Source organism: Thermobia domestica, chromosome 5 (assembly GCF_964235325.1).
Source record: "Thermobia domestica chromosome 5, izTheDome1.hap1.1, whole genome shotgun sequence".
In the NCBI taxonomy this organism is placed as follows: Eukaryota; Metazoa; Arthropoda; class Insecta; order Zygentoma; family Lepismatidae; genus Thermobia; species Thermobia domestica.
Genome location: NC_137458.1, coordinates 276,661,296 through 276,674,584, shown reverse-complemented (window position 1 = coordinate 276,674,584; position 13,289 = coordinate 276,661,296).

The following is a 13,289-nucleotide window of genomic DNA, read 5'->3' as shown; positions in this document are numbered from 1 at the left end:
CCAATTTCGACTTTAAACGTCGCTAGTGCTACGTTAGTGTTCGATAATGACGCAAATCGTTAGTACTCCACAATAACGTGTGCTTTTTAAATATGTCTTCTACCTGCATGCCAACACGCCCACTTCTAAGAATCATCTCAAAAATGAGGTTAACCGTTAGAGCAAGTAAGTGTTCATTAGTGCCATTAACATTAACGTTAATGCCTCCATCGTACGGCCCTTTGAGTAATAATAACACCACGCTCTTTCCTAGAGTCTCAATGCGTCCCTATATTCTCGCGAACATAATGCGCAATGTGGATGTCCCCTGACGTGCCCAAATTAGTTACTTTTTTTTTGCAACTATTGTTTATCTGTTATTGTTTATTGTTTATTGCTAGTCTGCAGAGTAGTCCTTACATTAATATGCCATTGTCCTTGATTATCATTGCGTATTTACAAGCAATTTGTTATTACTGTTAGAAGATATCAAAAAACAACAGATAAAATCTACTACTTAACGGTTCATATTTTTCTTTTACAGTACATAAACGATTAATAATAATAATAATAATAATAATAATAATAATAATAATAATCCAGCATAAAAGTTATCAATTGCATCACACTGGCAACAAGCGACGCATATTATAACTTCATAAAAATTCGTTTCTCACGATTTTCTGGAAAACTACGTATGATAACATCTTCATTATGTCAAGTTGTTTATCTCAGTGTGATATATGTCTTACCTCTGGATAATATCACAGTAAAACAAAAATTAAATATTAGGAGTACATCGTACTTTTGGACTACATCTCATTAACCATGGGAAGATTGAGTAGTGTATATTTTAGGATGTAAGTTTCAGCTTAACTTGCATCATACATTCTTAGGATTACAAAAAGGAAATTTGTTCGTTTGCATTTGAACAAAATTCTTAGGATTACAAAAAGAAAAAATATTTTTTCCGAATTCCTGAATTGGCCATCCTTAATATATATATATATATATATATATATATATATATATATATATATATATATATATATATATATATATATATACCGGGTGCACCATTTATAATGTCCCACCTTTATAACAGAGGAACCAAGAGAGAGAGAGAGAAGCGAAACTTTGCACAAAAAACTACAGGAAAGGGGACATCTATCGATGTAATGAGTAACATCACCAGGTGAACAGTGTTGCCAACCCAATACAAAGTTATAATTTTTTAAATGGAATGATCTAGATTTAATTTCATAATTCGAATCAGCAATGAAAGCAAAGACGAAAGAGATGGCACTCGCAGATCAGTGTTGCATACTTTTTGAGAAATATTGTAAAACATGTGTCAAATTTAAACGCCGTTAACACACTCAAGGAATGAAGTAGTAACTATTTGTGCACATTAAATGAAATATTTGGAAGAACTCTTTAAAATGACTTCAAGTTTAGAAGGATCAGTTAAACAATGTTGCCACAACAGAAGAGAGAAAAGTTGAATTTGGAAATAGTGCAATAACTTGGAAAAGGTCCCCAGTACAGTATGATTTAAAATTCATAGAGCAAATCAGTATGTTATAAGAAGCATTGTCACGTTTATTTGCGATCGATAAGTCAAGTACTTAGCAAGATATTAAGTACTCTGTAAAAGCTGAGAATTTTGAGCTGTACAAGATGGTAACGCTGTTTCAAAATTCCCTTTTTTCCCTCAGCGTTAGAGAAATCGTGAAGAAATGTTTAAAACGAAATAAAACATTAATCAATGGACATACAATGAAATGAAACCCATTTGAGTTCTTGAAGGGACTAATTAAACTTAATGTGGATATAAATTGTTCTCGACAGTAATACGAATTCACATTTCAACAAGATGGTAGAAATACGTTTACGAGAGTTACCTAATAGCTATTTCGTGCGGTGAATATAGGCCTACTTATTCTCGTGCAACTTTAGGGGAGTAATATCGAAACAATTCAATATTATCTGTAAATATTACCGACTTGTTACTATTTCTTTTTAAAACACGAATGAATGAAATAAGTAACAGTTTGTTCCAATTGAAGCAATACAAAGGATGATTTGCAAGCACAATTTCTTTGGCTGTTTTGTAGCTGGTGGGTGTAGCCAAGCGGTGTAACCATGATAATTACTCACTTTCTTCGTTTGCACGTCTAAGGGGATCATTCGGAAGCAATGTTTAAGAAATTGTACATACAAGAAATGCAAGAAGTCATTATAACTGCTATGCCGATGATCATTAACAAAATGTTAAATATTGCTTTGCGTTGACGCAATCCATATCGGAATAGTTCCCCAAGTCTCTGGCCTTACCCATCAGATCACGAAACAAATTTCTTTGTGTGGTATTATTTGTACAGATGAACTCTCATTTAGGAACTTAAAATTTTAAAGTCATTGGCCCTAACTGAGTATTTTTTATTTATTATTATTTTGCTACCATATTATAAATCTCTGGAAAGTTTAGCTGTATGACTTTAGCCTATATGCACTAATGAAACAGACATTTTTCAGTAAATACATAATTATTGCATTCGTCCTTTTTAGTGGCCTACTAACACAGGTTGTTTCTTGTTTTTTGCATTGCAGTTTTTATGCATACATCCGGACGCCGTACTTACGCGCAAATCCTAGAAGAATTTTGATTTTTCAACAATTGATTATGATGGTCCCCTTGAAATTTAACTATTCCATTTGACAAGTTTCCATGTCGGCCAGCGCAAATCATTTAGTAAACAATAAGGAGGAATTTGTGAAAGACTTGTAATTTTTGAACAAATATTTCGAGTTGTGTGGCAAAAGTAGAGATGCAAAAAAGCCGGCTTTTTTGAATCGATGGTTTTTTTCACATAAAAAGCCGGCTTTTTTGGGAAAAAAACGAGAATTTTGGAAATTTTGGCTTTTTTCAACTTCATGATTTTTCTATCTAAATAGCTTTCTTATAGTATATTCTATAGTTAGATAAGAATTCCATGACCTGAATGTGATATTTCGCTCTGAAATTCACCATCAAGATGGATGGAGCACATGTTTTACGAATTAAAGCTAACATCAAGAATGTAGTATTTGAGGGTAATTTTAGAGGCTATTTAACTTGATTTTAACTTTTGAGTTATCGACATCTTTCTTCTTCTCTAATCTGTCATCCGTGTTTCATTTCTAAGAGCTTTTAGTACTCTAGCTTCTAGCGCAAAAGTTAAACTTGCCCGTTTTTCTATTTATCCGTCAAAGCGTACGTTTTTCAATATATCCGTCAAACCGTACTTCCACATTTCTGTTATACTGTAGCTGTGAAGTGATTTAGCAATAATTTTACGAACACAACCTTGAATACCAATTTATACAAATAATCAGTAGCGGATTTAGAAAAGTACTTTAGAAGGGTTTTTTCTGATTGTTTCGTTTCCTAAAAAGTCCTAATTTTATTTGGGAAGTGCTTGAAGTTTATGAGTACAGGCATAACTAATATTTCGTTTCGTTTATATGTTTAGCAATAATCTTCCGGATACAACTTGAAAAATCATTTTATACTGAGAATCAGTGGCGGATTTAGAAAAGTATTTTGGGAAGGGTTTCTTACTAATGTTTAGTTTTTTTAAACATTCGTAATTTTTATTTGACGGGAGCTTAAAGTTTATGAGTAAAGGCATAAATAATAGATGTTTCGTTTGTTGCAGACATTCCGTAACTTTGGGGAACGGGCTTCAGTCCGAAAGACCGCCCCCCTAACCTTCGCAAAACCGTCACTGCTGGTAATTAGTAATAATAACGATTTAAAAACAATAAAAAAGGAAGTCGCCCAACTCACAGTACACGCACTATTTCTACATTCACAGATGGAATGAAGAAAAGCTTTGTCAGAATAGTCGAGTGCTGGTTGAATCTCGGACTTCCCGATAGAAGCGCAAAAGCTAATCACTCAGTCATGTTTGTTGTGAGTTGTATTTAGCTTAACTTAAATATATTCCGTAGTCTTTTTTTTTGGGGGGGGGGGAGTTCCGTAATGATATGTTGAATCCCTCTTGTTAAAAATTCAGAAAACTTGAGGATTGGGTAAACTGTGATGGTGGTTCTATAAAACTTAACTGTAGAATTTCAAGAATATACAGAACCAAAAGCTCTAGATGTGCAGCCTTTAAGTGTATCATATAAATCTAAGTATTTCTCTTATGTTTTATTTTAATTTTATTTTGTTTCAAAAAGAGGGTATGGAATATTTTGAAGTAAAAATACTACATACTATTTTGCTAGTTATATGTGTATTCTTTAAAAAGAAGTGTTTACTTTTAGGGTTGGCTGGTTCACCCCAACTTTTTTTTTTTTAATAACTGGTTTAAACCACAAAAATAAAAAGAATGAAAAATGCGAATCGTGTGAAGTTCATGGTAACGTTTCCAGATATCAAACCACCTGCAATAGTTTTACTTCCCTTTCACCTTTTAATCAGGGTGTCCCATGTTCAATTCTCGGTCGAACCACAAACCTTCTTTCATGCGTAACCCAAGTAGCGGTTCGGATGTCAGTTTAAGCGAAAGTCTTCTCCTTGATAACCTCGGTATTTCGTAAGGATGTTAAGCCTAAATATACGAAACAAACCAAATTGTATATTTCTGCATGCCTAAATGCCTGTTGTTTATAAAGAAGCCAATATTGCTTAAATATATTGATAGAAATTGGCAAAATTTATCGATTGCCTACGTAGCTTCCAACATTAGCTTGGATTGGACTTTCAATGATATCTACGTACCGGTACTAAATTTGTAATTTAATACCTCAGTTTTAGCGTACTGATTATGGTACGTTGACCTTTAAATTTTACATGCAAAGCAATAACAGGATTTTCCCGTTATTGTCTTACATTTCAAGTAATGACGGGATTTTCCCAATGGCTAGGGCGGGAGATTCTCAACTTAAGAAATTTACTGACCGCACTTCTTTAAGCTTATGGGAGTTCTTCCGGCATAACCCCGCTGTTGCATAATAACATCAAGGCGAAACAAACTTATTTCTTCTGGAGCTCCTCCGTGGCTAAGCGGTTAGCGTACGCGCCTTTGGCGTGGGAGGCCCGGGTTCGATTCCCGGTGGGAGCTCATGTGGTTCGGATTCCACGTTAATCAGTAGGTCCACGTCTCATATAGCCTCGCTGCTGAACGGGACGTTAAACTCAAAATCAACTCAACTCAAACTTATTTCTGTGAATATCTAATATAAATACATAAAGCAAAAAATCTAAGTCAAAAAAGCCTGTTTTAAACCAAAAAAGCCTGTTTTAAACATCCCCCAAAAAACGGGTTTTTGGCATTTTCAAAAACAACCACGGTTCTTGCCAACTCTGCTTACTTTTGTATATAGGAGGTTAAAAAATTCTTATTATATACATTGGTTAATCCTGTGGAATTCATAATGTAAATATGTTGAAGAAAAATTGTTTGAAATATTTTTTCGAAATTCATAGTTTATTTTCGATGTTTTATATTATTATCAGCATCAACCACTAATTAAATGATTTTTTGTGTTATAGAGAAGCGATACAAAGTCTGTTTTATCAATTTAAAGCAGTATTTTGAAAAAAGCCCAAAATTTCCCAAGCAAAAAAGCAAAGCAGAAAAAACCGAGTTTTTTTCCAAAAAAGCCGGTTTTTTTCCGAGCCCTTGCATCTCTAGGCAAAAGTAAAGCTGCACGAGAAATATTCCTAAAACTGTACCGTACTTAAAATATAATGTCGAGCTTCATATCAAAGGCAGTAGCGCGTTTCAAACTCATTCCATGATTTGTAACTATACATTCAATAAATGAGCTGACAAATACAGAAGATAACGTACAGTTTGACAAGTTGGCGGCAAAGTAGAAATTTAAAAAAATACACGAATTTTATGGTACATACGGCAGGGCGAAGCTGAAGGGCGCGAGCTCTAGAGAGGGGGTGCGTCAGCGAAGATTGGTATATGCAAAAATAAAGATAGTGAAATGAGTGGATTTTGGTGATGATATGAGTTTCAATAATACTTGTCACGGTTTCATACTTCTAGGGTTTCACTTGTAAACATAAAATACAACTTCTGTACACTGTGCACAAATACAGCACCGGTGGAAAATAGTTTCTAATACAACCATCATTTATATGCACTCACTTATTTTATCCGTAGTAAAGTACTCGAAAGGCTTTTCCACTATACTCTGCGTCACCCGAATTGGCGTGTGGCATCAACCAATAAACTCACAGTGCGCTGTTACTAAACCTTCAGGGAGGAATCAAATCATTCATAATTAATTTTGTTCGTATTTGTGGGCAATTATGAATGATTAGGTTCCTCCCTGAAGGTAGAGTAACAGCGCACTGCGAGCTTGTTGGCTGATGCCACACGCCAATTCGAGGAACGCGAACTATGGTAACCTACACATGTAAACATAAAATACAGGTGTATTACTTTGTATTTAACTCTGTCGCTTGCAGAATTTTTTTTATATGTCTTTTCATGCGAAGTACGGAATTTTACATGTAAATCTTTCAAAATTTGGTGCGTCAAAAGTAAAAAAGTAAAGCACCATATTTACTATAAATTCAAAGGTAAATAAGTTGACCAAAAATGCAAGATGTAGCAAGTAGTAAGAATGACGTAATGTACTATATACTGGCTCACGCACAACAATGCATGATTGAGTTGATTTGGAGTTTAACGTCCCGTTCAGCAGCGAGGCTATATAAGACGTGGACCTACTGATTAACGTGGAATCCGAACCACATGAGCTCCCACCGGGAATCGAACCCGGGTCTCCCGCGCCAAAGGCGCGTACGCTAACCGCTTAGCCACGGAGGAGCTCAACAATGTATGATATGTTTAACTTTTGTAATATAGTGCTGATGGGGTTCATTAAAATTTTACTTAAGTGTTTTTTCTTTCTTTTTTCCTTGAACATAAAATATGAGTTAGGATACGTAGGTTGGCTTTGGTTAGCTTAGTTTAATATACATTTGGTAAACTCCTTCTATAATACTGCAGCAAACGTAAAAATTTGTGAACTGTGCATTAATATCACAAAAATCATAGGTTCAAGTTTTCTCTTACATACACAACTGCTATGTCGTAATTAACGAATGTCTTAAAATGTTTTATACGGCTTCATTCTGCAGTGGATTGTGTTAACGAAATGTAAAGTATGACTTTTTTTTTTACGATTCTCGGTATGCAACTATAATTATTTATTACATTGTTTGTGTTCGTTTGCGATCCGCTAATTTTGCGAACATTATTACGAAATTAGACTCATATACTGTTATTTAGCGTGGCACATAGACTGTTATTTGTTATGGTACCAATAGCTTCTAATGTTTGCATTTAGTGTTTAGATGTACCGTTACGTACAATATTATGTCCTAGCAACTGTTCGGAATATTTTTTGTAATATATTGTACGACAGTCATTTAAAAAGTTCTGCACACTGAAAGATGTTATCTAAGCTAATAATTTATTGTACAAAATACCTTTACAGGCCGTCAATACAATCTCCATACTTGTTTATGACAGGTTCCCAACATTTGGCAAATTCTGTATTCTGGATATTGCACCTTCATTGTTGAGGTGTCTGATCACTCGGGTCACCTCACTAAAAGCTTCGTCTATCTAATCTAAACATTTTCTACAGAGTAGTTCTTTTAATTTGGGAAACAAATCAAAGTCTGGTGGGATCAAATCAGGACTATATTGGGAAGGGAAGTATTTCCCATCCATACTTGTTAATTGTCACCCTTACTTGTAGAGCATTATGCGGCCTTGCATTATCGTTCAGAATGAGGATGATTTCTTTCAATAATTTTCGGGCGCAAAACACTTTGCAGAAACAGCTTGTAGTATACGCCTGGTATAGACGTCCCCTGTGTCACTCTATTGTAGCCATCTCTCCATTCGTATCATACGCAAAGATCATCGTGAGTTAAACGTTTGATTGTTGCTAGCGGAATTTCTTCGGGCGTGAAGAGTCTGAACTGTTTTATTGTGACGACTGAAACTTCAATTCTGGTTCAAACTCTCGTATCCAGGTTTCATCAATTGCAACAGTCGTTTGGAAAAACTGATCTCCTTCTGTTTGATAACGTTGAAGCAATTTTTCTGCGACTCTTTTGCAACATGCTTACTGCTCTTTACTCAGATCTTGCAGAACCCATCTAATCTTCACCTTCAGCTTCTCAGTAATGATTCTGTAAAGTGACAGATATTTTGGCATCATATGCAATTTTCTTACATGTTTTCGTCGACCCTCTCTCAAAATGTCATTCACAATAATCTCTGGAGTGTAGTCTGTTGCAGTTGATGGCCTTTCATTTCTTGGGGTGTCCGCAGTGTTTACACGACATTCACGGAAACGAGCTGAGCACCGAAATACAGTGCTATGATCCACTACACTATTTCGACAAACCTCCCGCAAAACATTGTAAATTTCAGTTGGATTCTTTCCACATAGAGTTTCGATGTTGATATAGGAACGCTTATCATCATGTGTAACCCAATTTCAGGCAGGTTCACCACTGAATTTCTCACAACCTAGCTAAGCAAACCAGAAAACATAGAAACAATCGTCAAGCCCAAACTCTTGATCCACAACTGACCAAAAAGTGAATTTACTCAAACCACTCAAACGGTGGTGCATAAGCTGTGTGCAAGACTTTTGAAATGACCCTCGTATTTATACCTGGACCCTCTCATTTCGTAACGGTTTGCCTCAACACAAAGCGAAAATAAGCATTTCGGTTTTACTTGCACGTGGTGACGTGTTTGTTTTCTACGGACACAGTCCCACGTAGCACAGAATGGTGCTTGTCTCTCTCCCTTGTCTTCCTTTACGCGCATATACACTGTCGCTGACATGCCTCCTCTATACGAACAGAAGCCCGTGTAAGTTTCCAACTTCGTTCTGTTCAAATAGATGAAATGATGCAGAGGTTTGTACGTATTTTTCTGAGAATAATCTCTTTTCAGACATATCATTTTGCAGTATATCATAAATCTATATTCAATTATTGTGAACCATTGTACAAAAAACAAAAGATTTTGATTGAATTATAATAGGAAAATTATGTGGTTATGCCTTCTTAAAGTTAAACTGCGAGGGCACGGTTGCTCAGTGTTACAGCACTTACCTCTGGTGCGTGTGGTCCCTGATACGATTTCCGATCCAGTAAGTTTGTGGTTGATACCATCGTGTCCATGGAGTTGTCGGGTATTCTCGCTTTCTCTCACATTCTCATCCCATTAATTTTTCTATCATCAGTCACTTGCCTTAATCATTGTCCCCCTTAGCCCAAATGGCATAAACGTGGGACGTTATACAGAAAGTTACGCTGCGCTAAGGAATACAGTATGTTTATACTATTTTGTTTAAAACTTACCCACCTTTTTAACGCGCCTGGTCCCTATAGACACCTTGAGTTTCCACTACTTTGTCCCTGTCCTGACTTGGTTAAATACTTCCTTGCTTTTTGTGGCCATAAAGCACAGATTTGATTTTTTAAATACTGTACTCGTTTACTCGTCAACTCACTACGGATCCAACTGTTCATTGTCCCACCAGGTTCTCCGTTTCTTAACCGATCCCATACATTTCTTGTTATTAATGGCCACTTAACGGGGGTTGTTTGGTGTTTGTTCAACTATAGCTTTTATGGCTTATTTCTACGTGCTGTAGTTTTACTCATCACTTTTGAGTCCTCATAAGGGAATCGGCACCTATGAATCCATAAATGCAACTCACTTCTTAAAAAAAAAAACATATTTATTCATTATTTGTAGTTAATTTCGTGGTGAATGAAATACAAAATAAGTTGTGTATGGTCCCCTAAAAATGGATAGTACGTATAAATATTGGATGATTTGAAAAAAAATTGCTACCATTTAAGAGAACTTAGCCTATGTATTTTCAATTCAAATTTTACAACTATTAATATCTACGTTTTATTGTCTTCTCTAACTTATATTCAGGAGAAAGAAATTAAATTAAAGAAATATTTGTTTATGATGATCAAGAAACAATTATTCGTAACATACATTACAAAATTCATGAAACAGAAAACATATTCTGTTTCCTTATTTTAAATAATTTGATTTAATTCGGCATGTCACAGAATATAACTAGTGTCACAGATTAGTACTTTAATATTTCTTCCACTTAGAAAGAAAAAAAGGGAATTTTGAAACAGCGTTACCATCTTGTACAGCACAAAATTCTCAGCTTTTACAGAGTACTTAATATCTTGGTAAGTACTTGACTTATCGATCTCAAACAAACGTGGCAATGCTCCTTATACTGATTTGCTCTATGAATTTTAAATCATACTGTACTAGGGACCTTTTCCAAGTTATTGCACTATTTCCAAATTCAACCTTTCTCTCTTCAGTTGTGGCAACACTGTTTAACTGATCCTTCTAAACTTGAAGTCATTTTAAAGAGTTCTTCTCAGTATTTCATTTAACGTGCACAAATAGTTACTAGAGCTCCTTCGTGGCTAAGCGGTTAGCGTACGCGCCTTTGGCGTGGGAGACCCGGGTTCGATTCCCGGCGGGAGCTCATGTGGTTCGGATTCCACGTTAATCAGTAGGTCCACGTCTCATATAGCCTCGCTGCTGAATGGGACGTAAAACTCAAAATCACCTCACCTCACAAACAGTTACTACTTCATTCCTTGAGTGTGTTAAAGGCGTTTAAATTTGACACATGTTTTACAATGTTTCTCAAAAAGTATGCAACACTGATCTGCGAGTGCCATCTCTTTCGTCTTCGTTTTCGTTGCTGATTCGAATTATAAAATTAAATTTAGGTAATTCCATTTAAAAAATCATAACTTTGTATTGGGTTGGCAACACTGTTCACCTGGTGATGTTACCCATTACATCGATAGATGTCCCCCTTCCTGTAGTTTTTTTGTGCAAAGTTTCGCTTCTCTCTCTCTCTTGGTTCCTTTGTTATAAAGGTGGGACATTATAAATGGTGCACCCGGTGTATATATATATATATACAGGGTGTTTCAGATAAAACGTCCAGTGCTTATAAATCCGAAACGGCTGAGAATAAAAAGATGAAACAAAAACAGATAGGAAAATGTCATAGGGCGCATCACATGGTGTTATTGTGGTGACCCACAGGGCCCTCCTTCAAGGGGTCCCAGGGGCCAACTTCAAATTTTCAAATAGGAACATGCATTGAATCATACCTCATTCAATAGTACTTGAAAAACGAAACAACTTTTGTAGGAAACAATTTTCGATTTGGGCCACCGTTTTTAAATGGCCGCAAAAAGTGGGTCCTATATCAGATAAAACGTCCAGTGCTTATAAATTCGAAATGGCTGAGAATAAAAAGATGAAACAAAAACTGAGATAGGAAAATGTCATAGGGCGCATCACGTGGTGTTGTCGTGGTGACCCACAGGGCCCTCCTTCAAGGGGGCCCAGGGGCCAACTTCAAATTTTCAAATGGGAACACGTATTGAATCATACCTCATTCAATAGTCCTTGAAATACGAAACAACTTTTGTAGGAAACAATTTTCGATTTGGGGCACCGTTTTCAAAATGGCCGCAAAATGTCCTGTATCAGTTTGAAGTTGACACCTGGGCCCCCTTCACGAAGTTTCCTGAGGGTCACCACAACAACACCACTTGATATGCTTTATCATCGTTTCTATCTCAGTTTTTGTTTCATCTCTCTATTCTCAGCCGTTTCTGATTTAGGCCTATAAGCACTGGACGTTTTATCTGATACAGGACACTTTTTGCGGCCATTTTGAAAACGGTGGCCCAGATCGAAAATTGTTTCCTACAAAAATTGTTTCGTTTTTCAAGTACTATTGAATGAGGTATGATTCAATACGTGTTCCTATTTGAAAATTTGAAGTTGGCCCCTGGGCCCCTTTGAAGGAGGGCCCTGTGGGTCACCACGACAACACCATGTGATGCGCCCTATGACATTTTCCTATCTCAGTAAATGTTTCATCTTTTTATTCTCAGCCATTTTGGATTTATAAGCACTGGACGTTTTATCTGATACAGGACCCACTTTTTGCGGCCATTTAAAAACGGTGGCCCAAATCGAAAATTGTTTCCTACAAAAGTTGTTTCGTTTTTCAAGTACTATTGAATGAGGTATGATTCAATACATGTTCCTATTTGAAAATTAGAAGTTGGCCCCTGGGCCTCCTTGAAGGTGGGCCCTGTGGGTCACCACAACAACACCATGTGATGCGCCCTATAACATTTTCCTATCTTAGTTTTTGTTTCATCTTTTTATTCTCAGCCATTTCGGATTTATAAGCACTGGACGTTTTATCTGAAACACCCTGTATATATATATATATATATATATATATATATATATATATATATATATATATATATAAACACAATCATATTTTGTCCTGGCAATACCGACATAATTGTTGTTTATTGAAGTTTAGCGACCCTTTTCAGCACCAACCAGCATAAAAGGTTGACCTACTGTTTAAGATGGAATCCGAACAAATGTAAAGGGTTAATATTACAATGTTCTTCCGCCGAGAATCGAACTCGGGAACACATGCACCATAGGCAAGCGACTAGCCAGTAGACCTGTAGAGGTTATTCAGGCTACTTAACTATAGAGGTTGTTCAATCCACATTTGGCCAATTTCGACTTACCTAAAAATTTAGAAGAATCCATGGCGCCAGGTCCGTAAGTGCTCGATGTGTCTCCCTTGGTTCCTAACAATAGCCCAACAGCGTAATTTCCACTGGTGTAGGCTTCTCTGAAGAACTGGGAGGGGAATCTTGTCCCATTCCGTTTGCACAACTTTCCAAAGTCCTTCCACAGTTGTCACACGCCGTTTTCCCAAAGCCCGCTTCAGCAATCCAAATCCACAATAGTCCATAGGACTTGCATCTGGAGATTTAACAGGTACCTCATTGAAAGGTATCACCTGTATACCACTTGCCTCCTCCATCTCCCTGTAGAATGCGAGGGACGATCATGAGGTATGTGATGAGGCTTTGTCCATGTGAATGCGCACCAGATTGGCGTCATTTCCGTACATTGTCGGAATCTCATGCTCGTAGATCGGCCGCATGATCTGCTCCTGAAAATACTGCGAATTTATTTTGCAGTTCTTTGCCACCCTACGAATCTTCAGTTTACCTCGGTAACATAGCCAGTAACGACCATGAACCCTTTTGGGAAGGATTCTTTACAGACACGGACCCACCTTCTGATCTTGGCGCCTTTGTCTCGGTACATGATAGCTCTCGGTTTGCTGCACTCGGAAAG